This window comes from Mytilus californianus, unplaced genomic scaffold, assembly GCF_021869535.1.
Source record: "Mytilus californianus isolate M0D057914Y unplaced genomic scaffold, xbMytCali1.0.p SCAF_11, whole genome shotgun sequence".
In the NCBI taxonomy this organism is placed as follows: Eukaryota; Metazoa; Mollusca; class Bivalvia; order Mytilida; family Mytilidae; genus Mytilus; species Mytilus californianus.
Window position 1 is genome coordinate 35245356 of NW_026262593.1, and position 23624 is coordinate 35268979.

General features: G+C 32.9%; 1 protein-coding gene across 3 annotated transcripts in view; it reads right to left on the minus strand.

The window, feature by feature from the left end:
• The window catches only part of LOC127719989 (17-beta-hydroxysteroid dehydrogenase type 6-like), a 46033-nt gene that overhangs the window by 7674 nt on the left and 14735 nt on the right, over positions 1-23624 (minus strand). The window lies entirely within an intron of this gene.

Here is a 23624-nt window from a genome sequence, read left to right on the forward strand (position 1 = left end):
AATGTTACACCTTTGTTTCACTTTCAATGTTGACATTCTTTTCCTATTAATGGCGGAACACGACTTATACATGCGTAACCAATCTCTAGCTAATGGGTTAAATTGAAGGTCAAATGAATACGGTTTCAATGAGGTAGAATTATTCACTTGCATTGACAAAATTTAACTAAACTGGCTGCTAAAAGCGATTTATTATTTCACTTTCACTTTCATTAATGATTGAACCAAAAAAAATCATATTTTAATTTTTTTCATATCTCGAAGGTAATGCCCCTTTAAGGGTGGATATTATCTTGTTCTAACTACAGCATGGTGGGTAAGTTTGTCCGGCGAGAGAATCTTTTGTTCTGGTGATTTGGGCATGATCGGTGTTGGTTATATTTGAAAATATGTAAACGAAGACGAAATTTTACTTTTGGTCGACTCGTTTTCTCGATTAACAGATGAAAAGAGATAGTTTTGATGTTTTAATGTTGTTTCTTATTGAGCGAAAGGCAAGCAATTACAAAATTGGACGGTCCATTATGCTTTTTCAGTATGCGTAGCACAAAAGTAATCTGTTTAAGAACTCGAACGGAAAAGTAAAAACTAAAAAATGCTCGTGCAGTCTGCATTTCTATACCGCAATCCGAATGACATAGTTATTTTTGTGAAAAACGTAGCAACTTATCAAAATTGTGCATTTCTCAGTTAAGACATGCATAATACGGCGCATGTGATTTTAGACAAGACGTTAGTTATAGATAGAATTAGGAAATTAATGTTTTCTATCGGATTTGCAATTCCTATTTTAAATTCGAGCATCCATTTGAGTCGTTTGGTCCATTTAACTGTATAGTATAGCTAGAAAACAAAATTTCATATAACTTCAAACGGCGCATCAGTTCATGTCAATATCAGACGAAATCACATTTAATTAGAAAAGTGTTATTAAAGCAATTAAATGCACATAAAATGGTTATGTTCATCAACATCTAACAAAAACACATTTTGCATTAGTGTAAGCGACAATTTAACAGCAATTCTATGTAACTACCAACCAAGTTGCGGCACGCATAGTCTCAAAGTTTCTTGAAATTTTGTTTGTGGGTAGCTATTGACAAACATATAAGAAATATATTGGCAAAACGTGTGTCTATGTCCCCTTGCCATGGTCACGGGTCCCCTTGGATTTTGGCTCAAAATTGCATTTTCTAAGGTAGAAAAATACGATTTTCAGGCAGTTATCATGCACATACTAGTATTTCAATCATGAATATTGTAACATTTGTTCATTAAAATATAACATTTAATTAGGTAGATAAAAGATAAAAAAATCTAATGAAAATGGGAGAAGGTGGCAACATTGATTAAAATAAGGGAGTTTTCATTGTATTCAAGAAGGCAAATTATAGGCATTTAGCATGAACTAATTACACACTTTTGCATCCACACCCATGTACATTGAAGTTATTAATGTAAACTAACACTTTTGCGTAGTAATAATTTGTAACTAAAAGATTGAGATTCATGTTGCTAGGGTGGTTGCTAAGGGAACCTAAAAGTGAAATTGTTGTTATTTTGTAATTTTTTTAACCTTGTTCTTAAAATATCTCATTAACTATGACAGGTATAGGATGAAAATCAGTTGAATAATGTTGCACATTCAATGACCTTAAGTTTGAACCCAAAGGTAAAAGGTTATTGATGACCTTGATTTTGTGTCTTTTTATTAAATTTTGTCAAAAATGGTTACAAATATACCCATACCTTGAATAGAAAAAATGTTCAGAACGATTATTGCTTTTATTTGGTAACAAGGTTAAATGCCAGAGGTCAAGGTCATGTCAAAAGTTCTTATCAACGACCCTTACTTGATATAAAAGTACCTAGCAACCATACATATTTGGGTTCAGACTAATATTAACTGTTATATAGATCTTTAGTGAAAGCTGTGGGGTCAAAATCGTTATCTAAGACTTAAGTAGCCATCCTCGTGTAGTTGGAAAATGCCTAGCAATCATCAATGTTTTGATCCCTTGTGACAAAATTCCGAAATTTTGAAACTAAAAATGTAATTTTTTCTTTCAACTATAATATCAAATTCCTTTTAAGAACAGAAGTAATTTACTGACATGATTTAACTCATGTGTATTTCAGTTAATCATCAGCCACGTTGTCTCCTGTTCGGTTAGGACTTAAAACATGATTGTTATTTTTGATTGTATTTAGTGTTCATGAAACTTTAAATCATTCGAAATAAGTACTAAGGCTGTTTTCCCAGGCATATACTTATATAGGTTTACAACAAGAGGGTAAGTGGTCAATATCGTCACAGTTGTCTATAGTAGCCATTCCCATATCGTGGAAAATGCTAGCAATCATCATTTTTTTTAATGTTGAGGACAAACTGTAAAACAAATCTTACTGATCATGATTCAAAGATCTTTACTTAAAACTCACCTGACTCTTAAAAGAGCTGTATGATATTATACAAACACTGGGCGTTCGTCATCGTCATCATTTTGTACATTGTCTGTCTAAAATATTTCCCTTTGAAACTGCGTAATCAAATATTATTAAACTTAACAGTCATAATGCAAAGCATATATTCTGTAAAAAGCCCATATTATGTTGCCACATGATAAAAATCATGGTTGGTACAGGTAAAAATAAAACACTGAAGTTAAAACGATAGTTCTTGGCTTTATTTACCGGTATATTATGGTCGGTACGTGTTGATCTATCTTAAAATTTTCAGAACAGAAATTTAATGTCAGCTTTTAGCAAATTTTACAGTTATTTTAATTGAAAACTATTTTAGATAGAACATCACAAAAATACTTCAAATGACTTTAAACGACTATTTTTACCCATTTTTTTTGTTGGCCTGGCGTACAGGACTGGTTCTCTGAAATTAATGGGCAAATTGGAACCAAAACTTATCATTCTTATGATAATTAAATAAAATAAAAGGAAAATAACTGAAGGGACATAAATACACTACAATAAAGAATAAAGAACACTGTTGAATAAAAATTTGATTTTGCGTTTTTGCTTGAAATTTTATGACATTGATTCAATACTATCACACCAGGTTAATTGATTATTTTATTGTATCAATTTTACGCAAACATACCAGGTGAATCATACAGCACCCTTGGGACCTCGGATAGAAGGTAACATACCAGGTGAATCAAACAGCACCCTTGGGACCTCGGATAGAAGGTAACATACCAGGTGAATCATACAGCACCCTTGTGACCTCGGATAGAAGGTAATTTAGCATACTAGTATCTAAGTTATTTGTATTGAAAACTTTTATAGATAGATGGAAAATTTAATATCAAAAATTTCCATCATGACCGAAATTGTCTATTGACTCCATATTCATGCGCATTATGCGCGTGGGATTTTCTCGCTGTGTTTAAGACCCATTGGTGGCCTTGGGCTGTTTTCTGCTCTTTGGTTGGGTTGTTGTCTCTTTGACACATTCCCCATTTCCATTCTCAATTTTATTATGCTCTTAAATGACGACTGTTACTCTAAGTCTAACTAAAGGTAATCTTGAAACTGCAATGAATCGAGAAAAACCTGTATACAACAAGCATTCTGTGAGTATTGCATGGCAATACATAGTCCCCTACCGGTTAAAAGTTCATTGTAATGGAGCAAACCTACCACTAAATTCTTGAAATAATTTACCAAAGAAAAGGAAAAAATACAAAATATCATTTATCTTAAGTTAATACAATGTCTTTTACAAATCTTTTTAAAAAAAATGAGTTTTTCCCTTTGAACAGAAATCTAGTAATTAATAAGTATTTCATCAAAAATTTAATTCTAGGGAAAGTTAAAAAATGAGTTAATTCCCTTTGAACAGAAATCTAGTATATAATAAGTATTTCATCAAAAATTTAATTCTAGGGAAAGGGCTTTAACTGAACAAGGAGAAAAGCTAAAATCGTGAAAATCGAATTTGACCTGTAACTTGTCATGATAAAACAATACACCAAATATCAGATCAATATCTTCAAGCATGAAGAAAAAAAGTCTGGAAAACTCATTTGCCGGACTGACGGATGGACAGACGGACGGACGGACGGACAGACAGACGGACAGAGTGCAAACCTAAAGTTCCCTTCGACTTCGTCGGTAGGGGACTAATAAAAATACTTGGCCAGAAAAGATCTACAAGAAAGTCAAATCTGTCATGATGAATCTTCAGTCAACTTCCACACTTCTAATGCTGACTGTATCCTTTGTGTTTTGCTAAAACTTATGATCGATAAAGAGAAACTGTACACAGCTAAAACATTCAGCAAAAACAAGATGTTGAAAAACTATAAAACACAGAGAGAATTCAAGCTATACACATCAAAGTCGGTCAGCAATATAAGATCTACAGACATGTCAACATACTAGTCAAATTTTTTGCTCTCAATTTCTTTAATTTAGAAAAACAAATTAAAAACCAATTGTTCAGAGAACAATTGAAGGTCTTTCCACCCGAAACGATATATTTTGATGTGAAAAATATTAAACCTCGGTTGGAAATGTAATTTTAAGCGCCAAATGATAGCTTATTATACGCTGAATTAAAAATATATGGTTTCTATACATTTTTGTTTGAAATAAGGGAGATAAGTTGTTACTTCCGGTTTGAAAAAGGTCACTTCCATATCATTTGATAGTTTACTTGACACTGATTCTAAAAATATATGGTTCTATGTACTTTTACATTAAATATGGACAAGAAATAGCTACTTCCGGTTTACAAAAGGTCATTTCCGGTTGTTTTTTTCAAGGTCATATGGCTTGCAACTTAATGCACAAAGTACCATAGCTTTATCAGGCATACATTAAAAGTTAAAGCAAAGGTCAAAATCTAGAACGTCAAATCAAACTTTGACCTTGACCCCAATTTCAAGGTCATGAAACAATGGCCTCAAATCAAAACACTCTAGGTCTCTACTATATATTGTTTATGAGTTATATTACCATACAGCTAATATTAGATATAAAACGGGCGAAAACTTCCATTAAATGTCTACGTACCCTTTCAACTAAAATTTACGTGTTACGACATGTCGCAACTAACAATTCTGTAAAAATATTTTGTCGATATCTTATACAATCTCTGAAAATAAGTGATAACAAGCCAAAATCAAAATTTAGAATATGACCTTGACCTTTGACCTTGACCTTATTTTCTGTTTTTTGGACCGAGGACCTCAAATCAAAAGACCTCAGGTCTCTATAAGTTATGGTTTTTCAGTTACAAATGCACATCACTTATATCAAATGCATAAGGGGAAATAACTCTCATATGGAGTCTCCGGATAGCTTCGGTCAAAATTAATCAAATCATCCTGAGGATATAACGAGCAATTTGGTAAAATAAATTAGTCGGTTTCTTATGCGGTTGCGCCGTATAAGTAATAACAAGAAAAACAGTGTTCGGAGAGATAACTCTTACATCGAAAAGTTTTTGGTTACGCGGTGTCAGTTTCAAAAGCGTATTAACTGTTTGATATCATATACCATATGTCTAAGCGACATCTTGCGAAACAAAAAAACAGCGAAGGAAAAAAAATTAGATGGAAGAAAAAAAATTATAATCAGAACAAAACCAATAGGTCTTTCCACGGAAAAGTGGAAAGACCTAATTATGGAATCGTATAAAATGCTCGGGCGGCAAATGTAAAAAAATGACATTGATTCAATACTATCACATCCGGTTATTTATTTCTATTCCGTTATATTTGGATTTTCCCTTTTCGATTTCTATCTTTAGTAACTTTGGAACTAGTTTGTAGAACTAGTTTGATTAGTATCTAATTATAAGTCTTTGGTTAGTACTGCACGGGTATTTCTTAAGCGGTAATACGGCTGGGGTTCTATAATCATATAATTCCGATACTTGAATAGTACGTATCGAGGTGCTCACAGTAACTTCTAAGTACAACACGTTCTGCATAGTATATAATTTACATTATATTATATTGATTTAGTGTAGAATAGCTAGATGTGTGTTTGTTTGGAGATGTTTGTAATGTTTTTCTTATCTTTAAATAAAATGCTCCGCTGGGGCGCAGCTTGATACGACCGCAGAGGTCGAACCCTGAACAGTTGGGGCAAGTATGGACACAACATTCAAGCTTGATACAGCACTGAATTTGGATTGTAATTAAATATTTGACACAGCATAGGTTTCTCACACAGAATGAAAGTGGTCTAAGAACTTAAAAAATTTTAATTTACCTATTCAAACCATATCATTATTGTTTGCTTTTATATATAAATCAGAAATAACCAATTTAAAATGGAAAATTTTAAAGAAAAAAAAGGAAAAAAAAATCCCCCCCCAATTTTTTGAACCCCCTTATGATTCATCACCCCCAAACTCAATCCCAGCTTTCCCTTTGTTGTATGGTACCTTGCAGTACAATTTCAGAGAGATCCATACACTTGAACACAAGTTATTGTCTGGAAACTAGAAAAAAGCTTGTTTTTGGCCCCTTTTTGGCCCCAAATTCCTAAACGTTTAAGGCAATTACCCCCAAACTCAAACCCAGCTTTCCTTTTGTGATATGAAACCTTGTAGTACAATTTCATAAAGATCCATACACTTACACACAAGTTATTGTCCTGAAACTAGACAAATGCTTGTTTTTTGCCCTTTTATGGCCCCTAATTACTAACATTTTGAGGGAATTACCCCCAAAATCAATCCCAGCCTTCCCTTTTTGGTATGGTAACTTGCAGTACAATTTCAGAGAGATCCATACACTTGAACACAAGTTATTGTCTGGTAACTAGAAAAAATGCTTATTTTTGGCCCCTTTTTGGCCCCTTATTCCTAAACTTTTTGGGCAATTACCCCCAAACTCAATTCCAGCCTTCCCTTTGTGATATTGCACCTTGTAGTACAATTTCATAAAGATCCATACACTTACACACAAGTTATTGTCATGAAACTAGAAAAATGCTTGTTTTTTGCCCCTTTTTGGCCACTACTTCCTAAAATTTGGAAGCAACTACCCCCAAAATCAATCCTAGCATTCCCTTTGTGATATTGAACCTTGTGGTACAATGTCAGAGAGGTCCATACACTTACACACAAGTTATGTCTGGAAGTTACAAAAATGCTTATTTTTGGCCCCTAATTCCTTAACTGTGGATACCATAACCCCCAAAATCAATCCCCACCTTCCTTTTGTGGTATTGAACCTTATGGTAAAATTTCATTGAGATCCATTCACTTAAACTAAAGTTAGAGTGCGAAAACTAAAGTGTCTTCGGACGACGACGACGACGACGACAACGACGCCGCCAACGTCATACCAATATACGACCACAAAAATTTTTTTGCGGTCGTATAAAAGTGTTTCACGGCACAGAAAATACTAAGTTACTGCGAGCAAACCAAGCACACATTTTGACTTGCCTCTCATTTAGCCATGTAGATAGATTAGAAATGTTTTAAATTCGGACGAATTTATGAGGGAGAATTCAAAAATTTTACTCCGAGTTGATTAGCACTGAGGGTTGGGACGAAAATAGCGCAGAAAAACTTATCGGATGTATTGACGGGAACCTGACGGACAATGCTAGACAAAATATAGAACTAACAAATTGACGTTGATTAATTAACAAAGACAGTTAAAATCTTTAGAAAGATAAGTCTCCGGGAAGGGATGGGATTATATCGGAATATTATCAAATATACTGGGACCTTATCAAAACGGATTTCACTGAAGTAGTTAAGGAAGAATTTGACGAAAATGAACTCAGTAAATCGCAATACCAGGGAATGTTAACTTTACTACATAAGGGAGGGGAACGAAAATTATTAAAAAAAAAAAAAAAAAAAAAAATGGAGGCCATTAAGCTTGATGAATACGGATTATAAAATTATATCAAAGATACTGGCAGAGCGTCTAAAACCGTTGTTAAAAAAATCAAAAATCAATTGTTCAAAGAACAATTGAAGGTCTTTCCACTTCTAAAGATTTATTTTGATATGAAAATATTAAAATTCGGTTTAAAATATCATTACCAGTGTCAAATGATAGCTTATTGTTTGCTGATTCCAAAAATATATGATTTCTATACAATTTTGTTTGAAATAACGGAGGTAATTGAATACTTCCTGTCTGAAAAATGTCATTTCCGGTATTATTTGATAGTTTATTTGTAATTGCTTTCAAAAATATATTGTTCTATATACTTTTACATGAAATAAGTACAAAAAAATAGCCACTTTCGGTATACACAAGGTCACTTATGTTTGCTTTTTCAAAGTCATATCGCTTGTAACCTAATGCACAAAGTCCTATGGCTTTATGATGTATAAATATGAATTTAAAGCAAAGGTCAAAATCTAGAACGTCAAATTTACCTATGACCTTGACCTCAATTTCAAGGTCATAAACCAAGGACCTCAAATCAAAAGACACTATGTCTTTATTATATATGGTTAATAAGTTATATCATCATACGTGTAATTTTAAATATAATAGGGGAGAAAACTCACATTTAATGTCAGCGTACCCTTTCAACCAAAATGTATGTGTTACGACATGTCGCAACAATCTAGTAAAAATACGTTGTCGATATCTTATATGGTTTTTGAAAAGAAGTGAAAAGAAGAAAAAATCAAAATTTGGAATATGACCTAGACCTTTGACCTTGACCTAATTTTTTTTTTGGACCAAGGACCTCAAATCAAAAGACCCTAGGTCTCTATCACTTATGGTTTACCAGTAAGAAATGCATATCACTTATAATAAATGCATAAGGGGAAATAACTCTCATATGGAGTCTCCAGATAGCTTCGGTCCAAATGGTCATCCTAATCCTAAAGATGTAACGAGCAATTTAGTAAAATAAATTTGTCGCATCTTTTACGGTTACGAAGGAGATCTCGGAACAATTAAAAGTCAAAATTTAGAACATGACAGTGACCTATGACCTTGACCTCACGTTTAATTTTATGAACCCAGGACCTCAAATACACATACCTTAGGTCTGTATTACTTACCATTCATGTGATACATTGACATATCATTATGTCAAATTCAAAAGGGTAAATAACTGTCAAATGGAGTCTACGAATTGATTCGGTTAAAATTTGACAACTCATCCTGAGTATATAACGAGCAATTTAGTAAAATAAATTTTTCGCTTTCTTTTACGGTTACGGAGGAGATCTTACCACAAAGAAAACAGTGTTTGGGGAGATAACTCTTACTATAAAAATTCTTCGACTAAACAGTGTCAGTCTCAAAAGCGCAATAACTGTTCAATATTATATGCAAAAAATCTAAGCGACATCTTGCGAAACCACAAAACAAATAAAAAACAAAATAATCAGAACAAATACAATAGGTCTTTCTACAAAATAGTGGAAAGACCTAATTATTCACGATTCAAAAAGGGTTTGTAAAGGGGAGAAATATAAGTGAGGGAAATAGACTTTTACAGGATATTATTGAATATGTAGAAAATGAGGATATAGAGGGATTAAAATAATATTTCTAGACCAGCAGAAAGCCTTTGATAAAATCGAATGGGGATGGGTAATAAAGGTTATGGAGGGCTTCAATTTTGGAAATAATTTTTGTAGCTGGACAAAAAATGAAAACGCTTGTATTAAAACAAATAGGTTTCTGTCTAAATCCTTTTCAATAAGCAGATAAAAAAAGACAAGGATTTCCTATAGCCCCATTTTAATTCATAATACAAGCGGAACCAATGGCATGTGGAAATACAGGGAATCAAAATACCAACGGAAAACGGCCATATTGAAACTAAATTATCAATGTTTGCGGACGATACGCAACTTATAAAAAGTCTTGGAAATATTGGAAATATATCAAAAAGCCTCCGGTTCCAAAATTAACTTCGAAAAAACAAAAGGCTTGTTTATTTGGACGCTAAAGGTAAAAAAAAACTAAGGTTAAAAAAAATATCCTGGATCAAGGATAACATAAAAGCTTTAGGGTGCACCATGGTTATAACATTAAGAAAGTAAAATATGGGATTTTATAATTGGCAAGATAAAAAGCTGTATTAACGTATGGAAAACAAGAAATTTAACTTACAGAGGTAAAGTATTGATTATATAAAACCAATTTCTTTCTTTATTACTTTGAACAATACAGTTCATCAATTAATACCTATTTTGGGATACGAGGTTGAGATGAGGGGTATACCTAATGAGTGTGAAAAAGAAATAAACTCACTTTTCTGAGATTTTGTTTGGGGCTCTGAAGTCAGCCTTGTCGACAGAAAATTATTTTGTCTAGAAAAGCTTGGGGGGGGTTCAAAATGATCAGTTTGGAAAGTTTAATAAAAAGCAAACATATGTAAAATTAATCTAAAGAATTTTAAAAAGTCCAACACAAAGATGGAATGCAATTGCCAAATACTGGCTATAACACTTTGTAGTAATAAAATATTATTTGATAAACTAATAGATAAACGTAATTGGATATGAGAATACAAACTTATAAAGAAATCAATCCCTGCTAATTGGAATAACGAACTAAGAAGAGCCATTAGGTGTCAGACCACCAATTCAACCAAATTTTGCAAATTTCGTAGCTTTCTTAATATTCAACATTAAGTTTAACTTCATAGAAACCAGGTATATCCTGAATTGTACATGTATCATCTTTCTACATTCCAATTTTCAACCTATGTTTAAAGTCTTGTAAGGATATACTAACGTTCGGAACACAAGTACTGTTAACATTACCCCTGGTTTTCTGGAAATCTTAATTAAGTTTACTATGGAGCACATTAATCCTCAATTTTTAATGCAAACTCATGGACAAGTAAATTTTAGCTCAAAATGGTCTACAAATATTTCTCTTTCAACAAAAGTTTCATTTCTGCATATTTATTGGTTAGTTTAAAGTAAACAATGACACCAAAAGCACTATTTTTTGTCAGGAAAGGACTACTTTTACGTTCTAAATTGGAGTGAGTGAATTGGTGGTCTGACACCATTAGTAATTCAACTAATTTAAAGCACATAAAAATCTAGAATGACAACATATAAAAAATTACGATATGGAAAGAAAATTTATTTCCCCAGAAAAAAAATCAATTAAAATCATTACAAAAAATACTAAATAAATGTACTAGCGCAAAATGTGAAATTAAATGGAATAGAACATTTAATACGGAACTAGACTGCCAATCATATTGTAAAAAGCTTCTCTAGCTGCCTGTATCAAACAATATTTTTTTCAATTCCAATGGAAATCACTACATAATATACAATATGCTGAATTTACATTGTATCAAATGCAAAAGTCTGATGGCCTATGTAACTTATGTGGCAAATGTTTTGAAACCCAAGAGCATTTATTCTATCATTGTTATAAAAATCAAAACATCATTGAGAAATAAAATGATTGCTATTTTTGTGCATAGACATAACGCTTAGCTTTGATGTCCAAAACATGATTATTGGATAAAATGCAAATACATATTGGAAATTTTATAATGTTTTCGGAAAAATTTAGTATTTGGAAAGGTCGGAACGACATGAAATTCAACAAAACAGCATTTAATGAAACATATATCCTCCGTATTTTAAGAAAGATATGAATGATTTTATCAAAATGATCGTTAAATCAAACAAACAAAAATAACACTTATTCGGAATAGACAAATTGACCGTTCATCTCAAATATTGTAAATACTATTAATAGTCGTATTTGCTTATTCTTTGCTCATTTTGAAGATATATATACATTTGTATGAAATAACTTGTGCCTCGGTATTATAGTTATAGTTATCATATGCCGAATACAACAGGCACACTTTGAACTAGTGTATTGTTTCCCCTTTCATTTACCAACAATCGTCATTATTAGTATAAGGTATAGAACCACTAATTCTGGCCCGATCTGAAAGAACATACAAGAAAGTAGTACATATTTCATACAAAATAGTTTCTACGCATAGCTGTAACTTTTGAAATTTGTTAAATATTGGGTAATTTTGGTATCAAATGAAAGCTGAATGACTGGGGATCATTGTAAAACCTTTGTCGAACCAGTGCGGTCTTTTAGGTGTCAGACCACCAATTCAACAACTCCAATTTAGAACGTAAAAGTAGCCCTTCCCTGACAAAAAATATTGCTTTTGATGTCATTGTTTACTTAAACTAACCAATAAATATGCAGAAATGAAACTTTTGCTGAAAGAGAAATATATGTAGACCATTTTGAGCTAAAATTTACTTGTCCATGAGTTTGCATTAAAAATTGGGGACTAATGCGCTCCATAGACTAGTACACTTATTTAAGATTTCCAGAAAACCAGGGGTTATTTTTATCAGTACTTGTCTTCCGAACGTAAGAATTTCCTTACAAGACTTTAAACATAGGTTAAAAATTGGCATGTAGAAAGATGATACATGTATATTCCAGGATATACCTAGTTTCTATGAAGTTATAGTAAACTTAAGGTAAAATATTTAAAAAGCTGTGAAAGGATAAGGTACAATAAGGGTCACTTTTGGCCTCCTCTTCAAATGAATTGAATTTTATCATTGCAATAGACTAGGTATAAAAATTTAAAACAAAAACATTTTTTTTGTTATCATTTTTTGGTTGCCTAGCAACAGATTTGAAACCTGCCATTAATATACTATTATAAACCTTATTTATAAAAAAAAAGAATGCGCCTTTTCCGTATAAATCAAAATGTATCATATATTGAAATCTCAAACAGTTACGTTTTATTTATTTATATTATTTAAACGAGTATATATCAACACCTTAACCACCAGAATGACCCTTAGCAACAATACCTTTTACAAAGCAACCACAATCTTTTGTATCTGCTCAAGGTTTATGTAATCAATAATGTGTAAACCAAAGCTATGTTTTTGTTATAGGTACTTAAACAGTAGTTGTACAAATCTTACATTTTGTTATCCTGTTGTATGCTTAGAAACTACCTAGCGACCGTACGCACTGCATAGGAACGATCGTTTTCGTGTATGATTTACGTTGATCATGTTAATATAGTACTTTTCTGATGTATTTTGTCATCTACAGTATTGATCTTTTGTAGATTTATCTCTATCCGACTAAAGATGGGAGTCACTTTGTGTTCACTTAAAGTAAAAGGCACCCCCTCCCCCCCTTTTCCAATATAAACCGGACTGACGAAAAAGTTTCTACTAAAAAAAACGAAATTATAGTGACCTTAATGCGGACCTACTGACCTCATAAGCAATATGTTTCTTCCTGATATCATAATAATAGCGACAATATATTATCAGTAGGATTTCTGAGTATTTATTCTAGCTTCCGAGAATCAAAACACCTGCCCCATAGCAGTTGTGCTAAAAAACAGATACATAACTTGAACTATTGTTTAATTCTTTTATCAAACAATTATATGAACTATAATGACTGAATAGTTTGACTTGCATTAAATCTAAAAATGGGTTCACAGACATCCGTGTTCTTTAAAATATTACATAACAGTTTTAAGATTATTTAAACAAAATTCTTTGGGGTCTATACTTTGAAATATTTAATTTAATTTCAATATTATACATGTATACGTATAAAACGACTTCAGTAAAATCAAGACAAAACTCTGGTCTGAACAGTGTTTCAAACTGGTACGAGTTGTCTTTGAAAGTGGTCCGAGTTGTCTCTAAATTTGTCCGAGATGTCTTGGTCCGATTTGTCTTTGGTCCGGCAATCTTACTGAAAGGTATTAAAATGATGTATTTACATCTACTGCATTTCATAGACTTGTGACTTTTCTCCACTTTTTCTATTTGTTTACAAAGAAATCTGGGACTGAGACAAACTAACTTGCAAAAAATGTTTATTTTACATGTTTACTAATCCAAATCTGACGTTAATATTAAACAAAACAATTAGTTTTTGGCGGTTGTCTTTTTCTCAAAGTCGTCTGCAACCGGTCCGGTATTTTGTCCCGAACTTTTACATATTCTGGATATATTTTACTTGAAAAGAAAATAATTTAATTATCAAAACTATTCGTTCCTTTAATTAATTAGGTGACTAAACCGGAGGGACAATTGCAAAATGGCTGTTTATCGTGTATGCCAAGTGCATATGTTTTCACCATGTTAGGTGTTGATCGAAATCGATAAAAAAAAGTCCACCTTGATAAAAAGATAAAAAGTACAACTTGAAGTATGATGGCAAAATGTATAAAATAAAAAATTAAAAACCTCACCTATTGAAGTATTCAGTTAAGGGTGTCTTGTAGTCACAGCCAAATGCGGATATTTTCAGCCCTTGGCGAAAGTTGTTTTTTTGGAGAGATTTTTTTTTTAAGTTTTGAGTGCCTCCGCCAACGTGAGCCAATAATTTCTTTTCTTAGTCGGCAAACCCCGTTTGTATGCCATCTTAATCACTAATTTCTACAGTGATTGACGTTTGCAGACCCTTCTAGAACGAAGGACTTCAGTCCAAAAATCAGCATTTTTCTATCGTTTGGCGTATCCAAAGCACTTTAAGCAACTCAAAATCAGGATTCTGCTTTACTAAAAGATAAAATACGCATGTGCTACTGAAGAACAGATATATGCAAATCTTTTCCTATGCTGAGTTCATTTATCTCATGAAAATGATTTTGCGACAAAGTAAGGGGCCAAATACGGCCCTTAGCGTACCTTGTTCTTTGCAAAATTTGGTTGAATAGATAGAGATTTTGAATTTGTTGTCTGACACCTTTGAATGCAATTAAGTAAAGGTTACTATGATGATTTTTCCATCAAGGGTAACCAGAAAGTATTTAAATTGGAATGGGTGTCACTTCATTTCAACTTAAGACAAAAGAGCTATGAAAGCTTGAAATTGAGGAATTTAACATAGAAAGCAATGGGACTATTAATTAGTGGTTTTATACCATAAGTTTATTTTATAGTTTATATTTTATACATATTTACATTTTGTACATTACATACTATATAATTGTATTATTTATTTTTTTTGGAGATTATAGTATTTTACTCACCACAGATTGTGTTTCTTTAAAAGTGCACATGTATTTATTTCACAAATAATCCTTCATCGAAAATTTTAAAGTGTTTGAAGCACGTGTCCTGTCGATGTCAATATCTAACATATAAATCACTCCCGTTTATTTCTTTTAATAACACATAAAAGACTTTTATTCGCGTAGTATCGAAATACAATTAGCATTTTAATAAGATAATTGTTTCCTTAAAAATAAAATTAGCTAGTAATCTTTGATATTAAAAAAAAATGGAGAGACTGTATTATTCATGTAAGTCACACGTGCGACAAATTGTCATTAAATAAATAAATGAATAAATAAACTGTACAAGCAAACAAAAAAAGAAACTTCACTTTGTAAAGGCATAGAATAGGCTGAGTAAAGCTATTGTTATAGAAACTACATTGTAAAAAATGAGTTATGCTATTTTTTTTAGAAGCTTTACTTAATAATGGCTATTGTATAAATTGCCAATGAAAAATAAATACACCGGGGTAAAAAGTAACATGTTTATGATTATTTTTTAGCTGTTTTTTATTTCTTGAATAGTTTCTGGAGAAATTTTTTCTAGATAATGATGTAAAAGGCCTTGAAAATATATCAGATAAATGCCAAGAAATCTTATTATGTTATGTAAAAATCTTTATAATATTATATGCAGATGACACAGTTATTTTATCTGAGTGAGAGGAGGATCTGCAACATGCATTGACAGTTTTTGTGCAATATTGTAATGAATGGAAACTCACAGTTAATACAAGTAAAACTAAAATTGTAATGTTCAGTAAAAAGAAATACAAGGTTAAATCAGAATTTAAAATTAATGGTAAAAATATTGATGTCTTAGACTCATATACTTATCTGGGTATTGTATTTAATTATAATGGCTCTTTTTGTTCAGCTAGAAAAAAATTATTGGAACAGTCCAATAAAGCATTGTATGCACTATATAGAAAGATAAGAAATATTGCAATTCCCGTAGATATACAGCTAAAGTTATTTGATTGTCTTATTCTACCTATAATGTTTTACTCTAGTGAAGTATGGGGATTTGAAAATAAACAGGGACTGGAACGGATGCACTTGCAGTTTTGTAAAAATATTCTGCACGAGAGAAAAAGGACTCCAAATTTTACTTGGTCGTTATCCCATTGATATTACTATTAAACTACGCATGGTTATATTTTAGAATGATATGCTCTCAAATGAGAATAAATTATCTAATATTTTATATAGACTTATGTTACAACTTCACCAGAGTAAACCCAAACATTTTAAATGGGTTGCGTACATCAAATCCATTCTTGATGAAAGTGGTCTTACTTTTATATGGAATGATCAGATACCTATGAATAGAGAAATGTTGAAATCTCTTGTCAAACAAAAACTTGTTGATCAGTTTATACAACAATGGTTTTCTGTAATTAATAATTCTTCAAGAGGAGAATTCTATGGTAAATTCAAAAATATATTTGAATTAGAACCCTATCTACTACGATTGGGAAATACTGATAGATTGTATATGGCTAAATTTAGATGCTCAAATCTTAAATTCCCAATTGAAACGGGAAGATGGAAAAATATTTTAAAAGAAAATAGGATATGTCATCTATGTAATCAAAATATTGGCGACGAATATCATTATATGTGTGTTTGTTCACATCCTAGTGTGTCACTTCTTAGACAAAATCTCGTACCTTATTATTACTTACAATATCCTTCAAGGCAGAAATTAATCGGTTTACTTTCATTGTGCAACATAAAGGTTTATAGGAAAGTATGTACTTTTCTTAGAAAGATTACTTATTTGTTGTAGATACAATTTTTATACACATATATGTATAGGTACTCACAATCACTGAATAAATAGGAAGATATCTGTACAAATGTAATCCTTTAAACTTAATAGGTAATATATAATGTATATATCTCAATGTCATGAAAATCACGTACTATTATACATTACTCTGCTGTCGATTTATGTGTATACTTTATCATGTTTTGACCTCTTGTACACGTTTGTGTCTGAGGAAATAAAATATTGTGTCTTTTGAATAAAATGTTCGAGGAAATAGATCAGCCATATACGATCAATGTATTAGTGTGTTCGCACACAGGATGGTGATATGCGTCTAGAGTGGTGAGGTCGTAGACTTAACACCCACCATCAGCTAGTCCACTTTGTGGATGAAAAGAGAGCCGAGTGCGTCAGTCTCTCCTGCTGGTACAAAGCCTCTACACCATCAAGACTCTTGCAATGCCTCCTCGCGGCAATACACGGATACTGGGGTCCAGTATCTCAGGGTAAATTGCAAAGGATCTCAGAGCAGCAAGGGCCCTAGAGATGCAGAGTGCAGGCCCGCCGGCGAGTGGATACGCCCTGGCTCTCATCAACCTTGCCCCAGCTATGGGTCAAATGCCCCACTGCCTTGTGGGTGACTTGGGAATAGTCAAAGGCTATGGAAGTTAATCCAAACAGAAAATCCGGGTAGATGGAACTCGTTAGCAACAGCAATCGTCTAAGGGATGGAAAACTCCTACAGAACAACCCGACCCTTCACGTAGAAGGTTTAGCTTAGGGCCAACACCCCTAACTTGTAAAAAAATTACGTTACAGAAACGACTACAGAAGAAAACCCTCTTACTCGTCAACGGCTTGAGATTGAGGTAAACACAAAAACAAAACCACGAGGACAACATATGACGCGAAGGCCGATGAAGTTGTTCTCACCTAAGTATCCAACCAAAATTGGGACTTGGAATGTACGAACACTGTATCAAAGTGGAAAGAGCTTGCAGACAGCCAAAGAAATGGACAGATACAGTATTGAAATTTTAGGACTCAGTGAAGTAAGATGGAATACATCTGGCATGACAACGCTAAACACTGGTCGTACCATCATCTATTCGGGTAACACAAATGCCACTGATGCTCATGATAAAGGTGTTGGATTCATGCTTACTAAAAAGGCAAAGCAGTCTCTCTTAGAATGGAACCCTGTGTCATCTAGAATAATCACTGCCAGGTTTGACACAAAATTTAAAAAAACAACCATAATCCAGGTTTACTCACCAACAAATAATGCAGATGAAGAAGAGAAAGATGACTTTTACAACTCTCTGCAAACCACTGTAAATTCTGTGCCAAAACGAGACATCCTCATGATAATAGGAGACCTCAATGCAAAAGTGGGTAAGGACAGGACAGGGAGAGAAAGAGAAATGGGACCAAATAGAATTGGTGAAACGAATGAGAACGGTGAAATCTTTGCTGATTTCTGTGCTGTAAATAGTTTAGTAATAGGTGGTACACTTTTCCCCCATAAAAACTGCCACAAAGTTACTTGGGTTTCGCCAAATGGAGTGACAGAAAATCAAATAGACCATATCGCTATATCGCAAAGATGGAGGTCATCTCTACAAGATGTGCGAAACAAGAGAGGAGCCGACATAGCATCAGATCACCACCTAATCATTGCAAAGATACAACTAAAACTACTTTCAACAAAAAAAAACAAAGTCTAGAAGAAAGAAGTTTAATGTGGATCTATTCAAAGACCCTAAAGTTGTTCAAGACTATCAAATTCTGCTCCAAAACAAATTTAGTGTACTTGAAAACCTACATGATGACGAAACTAACATCAACACAGCATGGGAAATGACCAGAGATTCTATTGTTCAATCGTGTGAAGAAACTGTCGGTTATCTCCAACAAAACCGCAAGCAATGGATGTCAGAAAATACATGGAAAATTGTCAACGAAAGACGACACGTGAAAGAAAAAGTTCTGACTGCTTTAACTAGACAGCAGAAAAAACAGACACAAGAACAATATAGCAATAAAGATAAAGAGGTGAAGAAAAGCTGCAAACAAGATAAAAGGAACTTCGTAGAACAACTAGCCAAAGAAGCCGAAGCCGCCTGTAGCAAGGGAGACATCAAAACCCTATACAACATTACAAAGCAATTAAGTGGTAAACCACCAACCTCAAATACACCAATCAAAGATAAAGACAACAAGACCCTCACTCAACTGGAAGAACAACTTGAAAGGTGGAAAGAGCATTTCGAGCAGGTTCTTAACCGACCCCCACCTACAGATCCACCTGAACTACAAAATGGTCCAACATTAAACATCAAAACCAGCAAAATAACAAAAGCTGAAGTTACCAAAGCTATCAAAAGTCTAAAAAATGGGAAAGCAGGCGGCATTGATAACATACCACCAGAAGCTATAAAAGTCTTGGATGATACCTCTGTCCTTAGCTTGTTACAACTACTTAATAAGATCTGGGAAGAAGAAGAAATACCAGATGATTGGAGTAAAGGACTTTTAGTGAAAATCCCCAAAAAAGGTAACAAGTCACTTTGCAACAACTGGAGAGGTATCATTTTATTGTCCATACCGAGCAAACTGCTCTGTAGCACCATCCTTAGCAGAATGAAAAATGAAGTCGATAAGATATTAAGAGATGAACAAGCTGGCTTCAGACAAGAAAGATCATGTGTAGACCAAATAGCCACATTGAGAATTATTATATACAGACAATAGAATGGCAGACAACACTTTACCTAAATTTTGTGGATTTCCAGAGAGCTTTTGATAGCATTGACCATCAGGTCCTCTGGAACATTCTGGGACACTATGGAATTCCGTAAAAGATCATCAAAATGATAAAATTGCTATACGACCAATTTTCCTGTCAAGTTATACACGGTGGAACTATGACCGAACCATTCCCCGTTACAACTGGGATACGTCAAGGTTGTATTCTCTCTCCGCTCCTTTTCCTAATAGTAGTTGACTGGGTTGGTAAATCAGCCTACAAAGATCCGAAAGGCATTGGATGGACTCTCACAACACGTCTTGAAGACCTAGAATTTGCCGATGACATTTGTACACTATCCCATCGCTTCCAAGATGCACAACATCAGACCAAAAGTCTTGAAACAGTAGCAAAACAAACAGGCCTATACATCAACACACAGAAAACTAAATCAATGAGGCTAAATACAAACCAGCAAGATTGTCTTAAGATCGACGACTCTACTGTTGAAGATGTACAACAATTCACTTACCTTGGAAGTATTGTCAGTACATCAGGAGGCACAGACGAAGACATATCGGCAAGAAAAAAGAAAGCACAACAGGTATTTTCCATGCTTAAACCCGTTTGGAGGAGTAATGCTTTAAGAACTAGCACAAAGTTAAGGATACTTACCACCAATGTCAAATCTGTACTCTTATACGGATCAGAAACCTGGAGAGAAACAGCTGCATCTATCAAATCAATCCAAACTTTTGTCAATAAATGTTTGAGAAACATCCTCAACATCAGATGGCCAAACAAAATATCCAACAATGAGTTATGGAGAAGAACCAAACAACAGCCAACAACTCAGATAATAAGAACAAGAAAGTGGAAGTGGATCGGGCATACCCTCAGAAAAAAAGACACAAATATCACCAAGCAAGCTCTAGAATGGAACCCCCAAGGACATCGAAAAAGGGGGAGGCCAAAAAACACCTGGCGCAGGGGACTAACAACAGAGCTGAGTAAAATTGGGAAGACCTGGAAAGAAACAAAACGAACAGCCATGGACAGGAAGAAATGGAGAGAAACTGTAGTCGCCCTATGTCCCCCTTGGGACGAAGTGGATTAAGTCAAGTCATACGATCAACAAAAAAGTTAAGATAACTTAATTGGAAATGAACTCCTTAACATTTGTTGTCCTTAAATAATGATTTTTCTTAAGAACTATAATAAATAGAGATATCTTTTCAGAAAAACAGAGTTAAAATACGTTGAAATAACTGAAATTGTCATTTATGTTTTTGCCGTTTTTGAAAATTTTAATATGTGAAGAGGCAATATACAGCTTAAGGATGTTCGCTACTCTGTTTCAAAATAACAAGCTTTTTAAAAGACTGTTATAAATTGATAGAATATGAATAAAGGAACTAAAAAAGCAGAAAAAAATGAAGGGACCCCAAGTGTGCTTGTTTTCGAGATATAAGTCATTGAAAATTTGGTGGGAAATAATTTTCTCTAGACTTTTCATACATTTAACATTGACAACCTTTTTCTTTGAAAAATTATGAGAAAATAACAAGGATTTTATAGCATTTTCAAATATGGCTTTTTAAACTATATGTAATAAAATGCTTCGCTGGGGCGCAGCTTGATACGACCGCAGAGGTCGAACCCTGAACATTTGGGGCAAGTATGGACACAACATTCAAGCTTGATACAGCTCTGAATTTGGATTGTTATTAAATATTTGACACAGCATAGGTTTCTGACACAGAAAGAATGTGGTCTAAGAACTTGAATTTTTTTAATTTACCTATTATGGTCCAATGTCCAAAATCAAAATACATGGTTAGATTCAGCATATCAAAGAACCCCATATATTCAATTTTTGTTAAAATCAAACAAAGTTTAATTTTGGACCCCAACTTGGACAAACTTAAAAACTGGGCCCATAATCAAAAATCTAAACACATGTTTAGATTCAGCATATCAAAGAACCCCAAGAATTCAATTTTTGCTAAAATCAAACTAAGTTTAATTTTGGACCCTTTGGACCTTAATGTAGACCAATTTAAAAAACGGGACTTAAAATTAAAAATCTAAATACACGGTTAGATTTGGAATATCAAAGAACCCCAATAATTCAATTTTTGATGAAATCAAACAAAGTTTAATTTTGGACCCTTTTGACCTCAATATGAAGCAATTTGATAGCGGGGCCCACAAATAAAAAATCTAAATTCATGGTTAGATTCAGCATATCAAAGAACCCCATATATTCAATTTTTGTTGAAATCAAAAAAAGTTTAATTTTGGACCCCAACTTGGACCAACTTGAAAACTGGGCCCATAATCAAAAATCTAAACACATGTTTAGATTCAGCATATCAAAGAACCCCAAGAATTCAATTTTTGTTAAAATCAAACTAAGTTTAATTTTGGACCCTTTGGACCTCAATGAAGACCAATTTAAAAAACGGGACCCAAATTAAAAATACGGTTAGATTTGGCATATCAAAGAACCCCAATAATTCAATTTTCGATGAAATCAAACAAAGTTTAATTTTGGACCCTTTTGACCTCAATATGAACCAATTTGATAGCGGGGCCTACAAATAAAAAATCTAAATACATGGTTAGATTCAGCATATCAAAGAACCTCATATATTCAATTTTTGTTGAAATCAAACAAAGTTTAATTTTGGACCCCAATTTTGACCAAATTGAAAACTGGGCCCATAATCAAAAATCTAAATACATGTTTAGATTCAGCATATCAAAGAACCCCATATATTCAATTTTTGTTGAAATCAAACAAAGTTTAAATACTGGACCCTATCTTGGACCAACTTGAAAACTGGGCCCATAATCAAAAATCTAAACACATGTTTAGATTCAGCAAATCAAAGAACCCCAAGAATTCAATTTTTGTCAAAATCAAACTAAGTTTAATTTTGGACCCTTTGGACCTCAATATAGACCAATTTAAAAAACAGGACCCAAAATTAAAAACCTAAATACACGGTTAGATTTGGAATATCAAAGAACCCCAATAATTCAATTTTAGATGAAATCAAACAAAATTTAATTTTGGACCCTTTTGACCTCAAAATGAACCAATTAGATAACGGGGTCCACAAATAAAAAATCTAAATACATGGTTAGATTCAGCATATCAAAGAACCCCATATATTCAATTTTTGTTGAAATCAAACAAAGTTTAATTTTGGACCCCAATTTGGACCAACTTGAAAACTGGGCCCAAAATCAAAAATCTAAATACATGTTTAGATTCAGCATATCAAAGAACCTCATATATTCAATTTTTGCTAAAATCAAACAAAGTTTAATTTTGGACCCTTTGGACATTAATGTAGACCAATTTGAAAACTGGACCCAAAATTAAAAATCTAAATACACTGTTAGATTCGGCATAACAAATAAATAAATGTGATCAAAGATTTTACAAATCTAATGCGCCATACTGTGCAATTAAAGATTACTTCTTGAAATTTTTCAATATTTGAAATTTGAAAAAAAAATAATATTTGAAGAATAATTCTTTTTAATTTCTGAAATCTGAAATGAGAAAAAATTGGCCCCCCACAATTTCTTTTTATCCCCCCCCTTTTTCCCCCAAAAAAATTCTTTCCCTCAAGATATGGTCATAATCTCAATTCAAATTTCCAATGGAGTTGGCAACCATAATTACCCATTTAAATTTACCATAGTGCTAACTTAATCTATTTTATAATAGAATTAATAAAAATATAGTGTCAAATCTTTCATATGGATTTTTTTGTAAAAAAAAAAGATGAAAACATTTGCAGATATTTTTACTGGTCTTCCTTTATAAATATGCATTTCTTTAAACATAATTTAAAAGCAGTGTAAGGGAAGTAACCAAAACGTTGTATTTGGATTACCTCCCTTACACTGTTTTAGATTATCTTTATTGTTCATTAACCATTACTTTATACATAATTTAAAAGCAGTGTAAAGGAGATAATTTCAATGATGTATTTGATTTACCTCCCTTACACTGCTTTAAATTATGTTTTGTACTAAAGTATT